Source organism: Rhinopithecus bieti, unplaced genomic scaffold (genome assembly GCF_001698545.2).
Source record: "Rhinopithecus bieti isolate Rb0 unplaced genomic scaffold, ASM169854v2 scaffold_10712, whole genome shotgun sequence".
Taxonomy (NCBI): domain Eukaryota; kingdom Metazoa; phylum Chordata; class Mammalia; order Primates; family Cercopithecidae; genus Rhinopithecus; species Rhinopithecus bieti.
In genome coordinates this window covers 556,994-567,141 of record NW_016806920.1, presented here as the reverse complement: position 1 = coordinate 567,141, position 10,148 = coordinate 556,994, and the positions used below count along the sequence as shown (strand labels likewise).

The window sequence follows — 10,148 nt, the reverse complement described above, 5'->3', positions numbered from 1 at the left end:
AAAAAAAAAAAAAAAAAGTCATACACCTTTTTGACTTCTTGAAAACTGCTTCTTTTAAGAGATTTTCCTCTTGCTCTGATTAAAATGTTAGTCTGTCCATTTAATACCCTGGGACAGTGAGGCCTAGGAAGACTTTTTATAGAAATCCTTGCAGTTCCTCAAAATCTCTGCTAGAGTGAGTCCGTGGGTGGGGTGTAGGCAGGTGCAACACTTTCACTGAGACCACTGTGTTGCCACATTTCTGCGGCTCCATCCTTCTCCAAGAAGGTCCCCAAATTGACGAGGTCAAGTCTCTTTTGTGCTTGTTTTTGTTTTTGTTTTTTGTTTTTTGTTTTGAGACAGAGTCTTGCTCTGTAACCCAAGCTGGAGTGGAGTGGCGCGATCTTGGCTCACTGCAACCTCCGCCTCCCTGGTTCAAGTGATTCTCCTACCACAGCCTCCCGAGTACCTGGGATTACGGGCGGTTGCCACCATGTCCAGCTAGTTTTTATATTTTTAGTAGAGACGGGGTTTTGTCATGTTGGCCAGGCTGGTCTCGAACTCCTAACCGCAGGTGATCCACCTGCCTCAGCCTCCCAAAGTACTGGGATTACAGGCGTGAGCTATAATGCCCAGCCGACTAGGTCAAGGGTTAAAGGACACTGCTTTACATACATTTGAAGAGTAACCAAGGTTTCAATTTGTCTCCTAAAATTAAGAACAGATAATAAATAGATTCAGCATCCCTCACGCGGTGTTATTGGCATTTGTTCTTTTGCTGTTTTTAGTTAAAAGTCAGCAAGATAGCACAATTTAATAATAATACATTTAGGAGGCTTTTGTGACTGAGGCTGTATCTTCTGACAGTATTAATCTGTATCTCCATATTGTAATATTCTGTGAAAGTCAACTTTTTTCCCTCGGAATGCATGTTTAGTAGTTGATGATTTGGGTAATGCTTGGATTCTGGAGACCATATTATCTGATGATTTTGGTAATGTTTATCTTCTAGAGAACTTACTATCTCATGTGTCATGTCTCTGGAAGAAAGGGGGAAGGGTAGCAGGTGATGTAAACTCCTCATACTTGTATTTCCTATTTTAATAAATGGCATCAAGTCTAAGCTAGAAACCTAGGAAGCATCCTTGATTCCTAACTCGCCCTCAGGTACTGAATTTGATCAGTTAGCAAGCCTTATTTTTCTGTGCCTGAAGTATCTTTTGAACCTGTTCCCTCTATTCATTGCTATAGCCACTATTCTAATTCCATTACTAACCCTCACCGTTACTGCTGAATTACCTACCTGCATCTCCCATACCCCAGAAAGTGCTCTTGAGAACCAGTTGTATGTGTGTTTGTCAGCCTGATTCTGTTCTTGGCTTATTGTTAATGTTTAATAAATGTTTGACCAGAATGGCATTCTAGCCTGCACGATTGCAAAACCTTCCTGTTGATCTCACTGACTCTTGACTTTACCTCCTTCAGTCCACATTGTAAAACAAATATATTTATGGATCTCCACTTTAAAGCTTCAGTGTAATTCTGCTGCATGTATAATTAGGTCCAAGTTCTCTGTATGGCATTTAAGATTCTAATTTACTTGTCTAGCCTCATCTTCAGTCACCCTGCTTCCTTTCCCATATCTCCATTATCCACTTACCATGTCACACTGTAGTTATTTTTTGGCAACTTTGTCTACCCCAGTGGACAGTGAACTTCTTGAGGTCAAGACTTGTCTTATTTCACTTTTGTACATCCAGTGTTTATCAAAGCTGCATACGGTAAACATTGTGTAACAGTCTAATGTTAGAATATGCTTGAAATTTATTCAAGGCATTTAGATTGGCAACTATTTTAAGCAGAGGAACTGAAATAGAATAAAAAACTAAGTAGATGTTTTATGCTTGTGAAAGGTATGCATACCAGCTAAAATGCAAAATATCAGGAAGATGATATTCTGTCAAGGTGATCATAGTTAGCATTTAAGGGTAGTTTTTCAGTTTTTTTTTTAATGAAGTTTTAATGTTGTTTAAATAATAATTACATTTTTTAAAAGAATACTTTAGATCTGGCCTTTATAACTTTAAGCCTGTAACTGAATGACCTACCATAAGGACCTTGAATTCTGTCTTTCATTATCTATATGGTTGTTACCAATTTTCTACAGGCTGTCATTCTATTTCTATAAACCATTAAGTACAGTCTCATATATTTGACATGACAGTGGAAAGAGGACTAGATCTTATTTTGGCAAAACTGTATTTAAATTGCAATTCTGACATTTAATAGTTGTGTAACAGGTTTATTATATGTGCTGCCACATTTATGAAAATATCCGTATATACCTGTCTTGCAGTTATTGTGATTATTTCATATTTATATATTTATGAAAGCCCAGCATATTTCCTGTTGTAAAGTCAGACCTCAGTAAGTATTAGTTGCTTTCATTATAAAGATATGCCTATCAAGAACTGCCTGCTCTTTGAGACTGCATTCACTTAGGAAGCAATCTAAATTGTGGAGTAACCCTGAGGAAGCTTAGGAATGTGTTGGTGATAACTGCTTATGCTGTCAATGCTTTCCTGGAATTTGGGGGTTGTCAGTGTGTCTGTCAGTGCTACATACTAGTATTACAACTGTGTGCTCTGCAAGCCTTTATATTATCTTCTGTATCTTTTCTCACTTCTATACAGTGCTACTCTACTCACACCCAGCTCCCCACCCTCACACATGCACTGACACTCAAAGTCATCAAGAAACTCAAGTAACATTGTATACTGGGATTGCCTTGTGAGGTATAGGCCGAGGGATGTCAGAGAAGATAAGAATTATAGAAACTACTCTCGTAGGTCTTGTTTGGTGATATGGTTTAGCTGTGTCCCCACCCAACTCTCATCTTGAATTCCCATGTGTTGTGGGAGGGACCCGGTGGGAGATAATTGAATCACAGTGGCAGGTCTTTCCCGTGCTGTTCTTATGATAGTGAACAAGTCTCATGAGAGCTGATGGTTTTAAAAAGAAGAGTTTTCCTGTACAAGCGCTCTCTTTGCTGCTATCCATGTGAGACATGACTTGCTCTTCCTTGCCTTCCGTCATCGTGAGGCTTCCCCAGCCACGTGAAGCTGTAAGTCCAATTAAACCTCTTTCTTTTGTAAATTGCCCAGTCTTGGGTATGTCTTTATCAGCAGCATGCAAACTGACTAATACATTTGGTATAAGGTTCTGAAGAGGCCTTCTTTAAAGCATTCTTTCATTTTCCTATGACAAATCAATGGGACCCAACTTGTAGGATATTTAGAGAAGAGCTCTTATTAAAAGGGATATTATAATAATGATGATGCATATGACAGCTGACATTTTTTGAGCACTAACTGTGCAAGGTACTGTTTCAAATGCTTTTATAGGTATCGTCTCATTTCATCTTCACAGCAACCCCTAGGTAGTCATATTATGCTTTTTATTTACAAATGAGGAAACTGATGAAAAGAGTAGCTTGCCCAAGGTCACACAATAACTGAAAAAAGACTTTTATCCTATGCACGGTTGTCATGATGTCTCATAGTAACTAAATTCCATTGAATGAGGTCTGAAACAGACTTTTCTCACACATAAATATGCTCTAAAGCCAATATTACTTTAGAAAGGCAGTATGGAATAGTGAAAAGATTTTAAAATCAGGCCAACTTAGGATCAGATTCTGGTAAACCTCTGAACTTTAGTTTCTCTTCTGTAAAATGAGTAATACTGTAGCTATATTGCTGGGATGTGGAAATGATTAGGTGAGATGATATAATAGTCTGGTCTTCAATTAAGACTGTTATTTCAGTCATAGGTATAGGCACATCTTTGGCATATGTGCCAGAAGTGATACAAGTGATTTTAATATGTCTTTTGCACTTGAAGAGCAGGTTATTATTGAGGGATTTGATGGGTCAGATACCAAATTACATTCACTTATTGTGTTGACCTTGACCTTCCCATTCGTGCAAAATAATGGTGCTGCCCTTTACAACACACACTCATACACTTCCGTTTGGAAAAACTGTAAAGAGGATGTCGATCATATTCATATAATAGAAATCATACTCTCTTCTAAATATAAATCACGAGTATATAGAAACAAGCAGTGTGTATAAACTGCTATCTCCAGTGATTAAATCTTTAAATGTTTCTATTAGCTCTTCTTAGAGAATTTTGCCACAAACTTAGGGTTCAGTTTTGACTTATTTGATAAACTTCTCAGACGCTGAGTGAGTTGGCATTTCATTGACAGTACCTTAAAGACTTGCTGCCTCATGCTGAAACAAGTATATTCGACTGACCAACTTGACCCAAAGGTGAACAGAGCAGCTTTTTCAGAAGTGGTGATAGATTTGACTGATCAGTCTTCTGTTTTTCTTTATATCTCACTGATCATCTTTGTGACTAGTGGCATTTATCTGCAACATAGGCAGCTGGGGTTGGATGATATCTTTGGCTGTAGGAACCAAGTAAAGTTTTCTAGAGCTAAACAGGATTTAAACGTTTGCTTCATGGGGTGAAAGGAGGATGGGAAAGAGGGAGTCAACAATTGACAAGTGGTAAAATATTTAAAGTTTTATAGGATAATGTGGGATACTATTAAGCTTTCTCCATGAGTAGAATATTTAAAATAATCAATGTACAGTATTGAATCAGTAAAATGTATAGAAGGAAAAACTGGAATAAGAGTCAGAAGACCTGGATTCTGAATGTGAATTTGTAGCTTTTTAGCAATGTGAACTTGGCAAAAATCCTTTAACCTCTCTGAGCCTCAGTTTCATCAGGAAAAAAAGAATGATATTGATATTATTGGGAGGTTTGCTGAGGGCAGTGTACATTAAAGTGCTCTATTAATCTTGAGGCACTATGAAAATATAGGGACAAATGATGCTACTGATAAAGGTCTGTCTCAAGAGGCAGTAGCGGGTACAAGTCCAAGCTTTAGACTTGGATAAACTGGAGTCAAAAGGAGCTGTCAGCTAAAAGCTGTATGACCTTGAGCAAATAATAGGACCTTGTTATTACTATTATGGCTGCTGTTGCTGCTGCTACTGCTGCTGCTACTACAAAAGCTTGGATGTAACTTTAAAATGATTACAAACTAATCAAAGAACGTTAAAGCTGAAATCAAGACAAATCCCACATTATACAATATATAAACTCTGTAAGGACAGGAACTGTTAAATATACCTTTAACCTCATCCTCTGGGACAGTGTCATGTTGTGATGGCATTTGGTGGTGTTTGGCAACTGTGAATCAGCCCCTTGCTGGGTTCTATATGGAATACAAATGAAGAACCCCTAGCCTTATCCATGTGGACATCTCAGTGTAATTGGTGGGCTCTGCATCCCTGTCTCACCAGAGCTAATCAGAGAGTCCCTTCTAATTCCATATAGCACTGTGGGAAGTAGACACTTTCGAATCTGTGATATGCATGCCTTGCCAGAGGCGCTGAGCACACTAAAGCTTTTACATGTGTTTATTTTTAAAAGAAAGGAGGCCGGGCGCGGTGGCTCAAGCCTGTAATCCCAGCACTTTGGGAGGCCGAGACGGGCGGATCACGAGGTCAGGAGATCGAGGCCATCCTGGCTAACACGGTGAAACCCCGTCTCTACTAAAAAATACAAAAGCTAGCCAGGCGAGGTGGCGGGCGCCTGTAGTCCCAGCTACTCAGGAGGCTGAGGCAGGAGAATGGCGTGAACCCGGGAGGCGGAGCTTGCAGTGAGCTGAGATCCGGCCACTGCACTCCAGCCGGGGGGAAAGAGCGAGACCCCGCCTCAAAAAAAAAAAAAAAGAAAGGAAATTCTTGTGTTGCCTCCTTGTTTCTCTAATACTGTCCTCATTTCATGTTTTTTCTTAACTGAAAGAAGAACTCTCCCCTCCCCCCAAGTAATCACAGAGGCCCTGCCTTTTAAAAACTTTTTTTAGTGCTTTTATCCAAATAGAGAGATTCGTGGGTTTTTTTTACTAGTAAAGACCTCAGAATTGTAATTGTGGTTATTTATTTAACACAGTCTTCTGTTATGTAATAAGCTTCTATTCACCAGTAATAGCCAATTAGAAAAGAAAATATCCTGTACCCGCTAATCGTAATTACCATTATAAAGCAATTAATAGCAGGAACTGTTGCTGAACTGTAACATAACATCAATCAAGCTGTCTTTGCCAAGGCACCATACAACTGATTTTCTCAAATGAAGGAGGGGAGGGGAAAGAAAGGAAGGTGAGAGTCTGCAGGCTTATTTGAATTTCTTTCAAGCCAGTTTATGAATGACTTTTGAATGCCTTTTAAATATGCACCCACTCACGAAGGAAAGTAATGCTAATAATGTACTGGGACATTGAGCTATTTTTCCAGCAGCAGTGGTTGTAGTACAGTTTTGCAAAAAACTCACTGGACAAGGAATCAAAAGAAGTAATTTTTTTTTTTTGTTTGTTTGTTTGTTTGTTTTTTAGACAAGGTCTCACTCTTTTGCCCAGGCTGGAGTGCAGTGGCATGATCTCAGCTCACTACAACCTCTGCCTCCCGGGCTCAAGCCATCCTCCCACCTCAGCCTCCTGAGTAGCTGATACTAAAGGTGTGTGCCACCATGCTCGGCTGATTTTTGTGTTTTTTGTAGAGATGGGGTTCACCGTGTTGCCAAGGCTGGTCTCGAATTTCTGAGCTCAGTGATCCACCCGCCTCAGCCTCATAAAGCGCTAGGATTTTAATCTCACTTCTCCTTCCGACTTGACTGTGATTTTAGAGAAATCATTAGCACTCCTGGTTAAGATTTCCTGGTTTGTAAATGAGGGAGTGAGATTATGTTAGCATCGTTTCAACTCCATCTTCCAAATATCAGTAAAAGAAAGAGGAGGTAGGTTTATAGCTAGAGAGCCCACATAATTCAATCCTAGCGTCTGTAAAAAGAAAATGAAAAATCTGGATATGTCCTGAAGAATTAGTTGCACATGTGTGTGTTATTGATCAGGTGTATCAGTTGAGAAAATTGGCTGAGAACCACTGCAGTAGATGTCTTCTTGGATCCTTTACTCTGAGACAATATAGATTGATTATTAGGATGCATCCTGTCTCATTCTCCTTTGCATTTATAACGAACAGTGCAAATCTGAAAGAGCTATTGATAGAACTGAGGCTTCATTCATTCAAAAATTTTATTCAGCAACTGCTATGTGCAAACTTCTTTATTCTGAATGCTGTAGAATACAAAGATGAGAATAACATTGGTCTTGCTATCAAGGATCTTATGACCTAATAGGGAGGATATAAGAAGGCAGAAAGTGCTGGGGAACATTAGAGCGATATAGACAGAGTTTTGCAAAAAAGAGATTATTCCCAACAGGTGGTACTGGGCCTTGAAGTTTAATAATATTTGGACATGCAGAAACAAGGAAAAAGTTACAGGCCTATACAAAGGGAGGGAGCAATAGAAAAACTAAGGGCATATACAAGAAGTATGAAGTCAATTCATTTTGCCTAGAGAAAATAAGTAAATGGCAGCAATGGAAAAGAGGTTTGGAAATGTAAATTGAAAGTAGATCGTACTGTTTCAGATGTTAGAACTTGATTATGCAGACTGAAACTGCCTTTGCAAAAATTATAACAAAATTATTGCAGTGAGAGACGTCTGACCTAACCAACTCCATCTTGCTTCTAACCTCCAAGCTGCCCATGTTCATTCCTGGATGTGGGCTGAACTAACTTTGGGAGGAGCTTAGTTTATAGTTTAACTTTGAAACAATGATGATAACAGCCCTTTCCCAAAACAAACCCCCTTCTTGCCTGGCAAGTAGACTGCATTTTGCAGGACTAGCTAACCACCAGATTAAAAATTGTGGTTTAGGAGTTATGCAGCTAGAGGCCACAAGGTTCTAAACCTCCTCAGTTGTTCCTAAGGATAACATCACTATTGTAAAACCTAAGATTAGTGCTTGAGATATTTTCCAGACCTTGCACTCAGTGGCTCAGCTGGCACCACCGTATCAATAAACTGGGTCATCCGGTCTTATGGCCACCACCCAGAAACTGACTTAGCACAAGAAGACAAGTTCGACTCCCTGTGATTTCATCTCTGACCTGACCAATCAGCTCTTACCACTTTCCGACTCCCTGTCTACCAAATTATCCTTAAAAATTCCGATCCCCAGATTTGGGGAGATTGATTTGAGTAATAATAAAACTCCGGTCTCCTGTACAGCTGACTCTGCATGAATTAAACTCTTTCTCCCTTTCAGTTCCCCTGTCTTGATAAATCGACTCTGGGCAGTGGGCAAAATGAACCTATTGGGTCTTGCAAGTTTGAAGAAAAGGAATGACAAGATCAAAGTTTAATCAGGTAACAATATACTGGAGAGGGAAAGTTAAGTCAGGAGCCCTTGCCAAAGGAAGCGATAATGAAGAACCACACTAGACTTCAGTAACTTGCCCATGTTTTTTGTTTTGTATTTTAGAATTTTTTAATTGACAACTAAAAGTATGTATTATGTACAGCATGATGTTTTGATATATGTATCAATATACACTGTGGAACGGCTAAAATAAGCTAATTAACCTTGCATACTTACCATTTTTTTGTGGTGAGAACATTTAAGATCTACTCGTAGCAATTTTCAAGTATACAGTACAGTGTTATTAATAATAGTTACCATGTTGTACAGCAGATCTCCTGAACTTTTTCCTGACTGAAATTTTGTATCTTTCAACCAACATCTCTCCAATCTTCCCCTCCCCCAGCCCCTGGTACCTATCATCATTCATGTGACCATTTTAGATTTCACATACAAATGAGATCGCCCAGTATGTATCTTTTTCTGTCTGTCTTGTTTAACTTCGCGTTTTCCAGGTTCATTCATGTTATCACAAATGGCAGGATTTCCTTCTCTTATAAGGCTGAATGATATTGTATTGTGTATATATATGCATCACATTTTCTTTATCTGTTCATCCACTGATGGACATTTAGCTTGATTCTTTGTCTTGGCTGTTGTGAATAATGCTGCAATGAACATGGGAGTGCAGATATCTCATAGGCACACTGATTTCATTTCCTTCAGATATGTACCCAGAATTAGATTCATTGAATCATATGGTAATTCTATGTTTACTTTTTTGAGGAACCTCCATGCTGTTTTCCATAATGGCTGTGTTACTTTACATTCCCACCAACAGTGTACAGAGTTGCCTTTTCTCCACGCTCTCTCCAATGTTTTTCTTGTCTTTTGGTAATAGTCATCCTAACGGGGGATATCTCTTTGTGATTTTAATTTGCATTTCTCTAATGATTAGTGACGTCGAACATTTCTTTATATACCTGTTAGCTTTTTCCTTTAGTTGCTTGTACTTTTGGGGTCATGTACAAAAAAATCTTTGACCAGACTAATGTCAAGAAACTTTTACCCTGTTTTTCCTTCTAGGAGTTTTACAGTTTCAGGTCTTAGATTTAAGCCTTTAATCTACTTTGAGTTGATTGTTAGGCGGTGAAATAAGGGTCCAATTTCATTCTTCTTTATGTGGATATCCAGTTTTCCTTACACCATTTATTGAAGAGATTGTCCTTTCCCCCATTATGTATTCTTGGCACCCTTATCAAAGATCAGTTGACCATATATGCACAGATTAATTTTGGGGTTCTCTGTTCTGTTTCATTGGTCCGTGTGTCTATTTTTATGCCAGTACCTGGGTTTTTGGATTTTAGTTTTCATTTTGAGATAGAGTCTCACTCTGTTGTTCAGGCTAGAGTGCTCTGTCTCCCAGGCTAGAGTGCAGTGGCACAATCACGGCTCACTGCAGCCTTGATCTATTGAGCTCAAGCAATCCTCCCACCTCAGCCTCCCGAGAAGCTGGGATTACCAGGTGTGCACTATCACACCCGGCTAATTTTTAAAATTTTTTGTAGAGGGAGGTCTCACTATGTTAGCCCAGTCTGGTCTCCAACTCCTGGGTTCAAGCAGTCCTCCTGCCTTGACCTCCGAAAGTCTTGAGATTACAGGTGTAACCCACCAAACCCAGCTGCTATGCTGTTTAGATTACTATGGTTTGGTAGCAGATTTTGAGATCAGGTAGAGTGTTGCCTCCAGTTTTGTTCTTTTTGCACAAAATTGCTTTGGTGATTCCTGGTCTTCTGTGGTTCCATATGAATTTTAGGAT

General features: G+C 39.2%; 1 protein-coding gene across 2 annotated transcripts in view; it reads left to right on the top strand.

The window, feature by feature from the left end:
- The window catches only part of ZNF277 (zinc finger protein 277), a 136,127-nt gene that overhangs the window by 3,387 nt on the left and 122,592 nt on the right, over window positions 1–10,148 (top strand). The window contains exons 1-2 of one of the 2 annotated variants that reach the window (XM_017878666.1): window positions 6,538–6,579; window positions 8,237–8,337. The exons of the other annotated variant lie outside the window; for it this stretch is intronic. The gene's annotated coding sequence lies outside the window, so the exon portion shown is untranslated. Of the gene's footprint in view, window positions 1–6,537; window positions 6,580–8,236; window positions 8,338–10,148 lie in introns of those variants that run through there. 2 annotated transcript variants of the gene reach the window in all.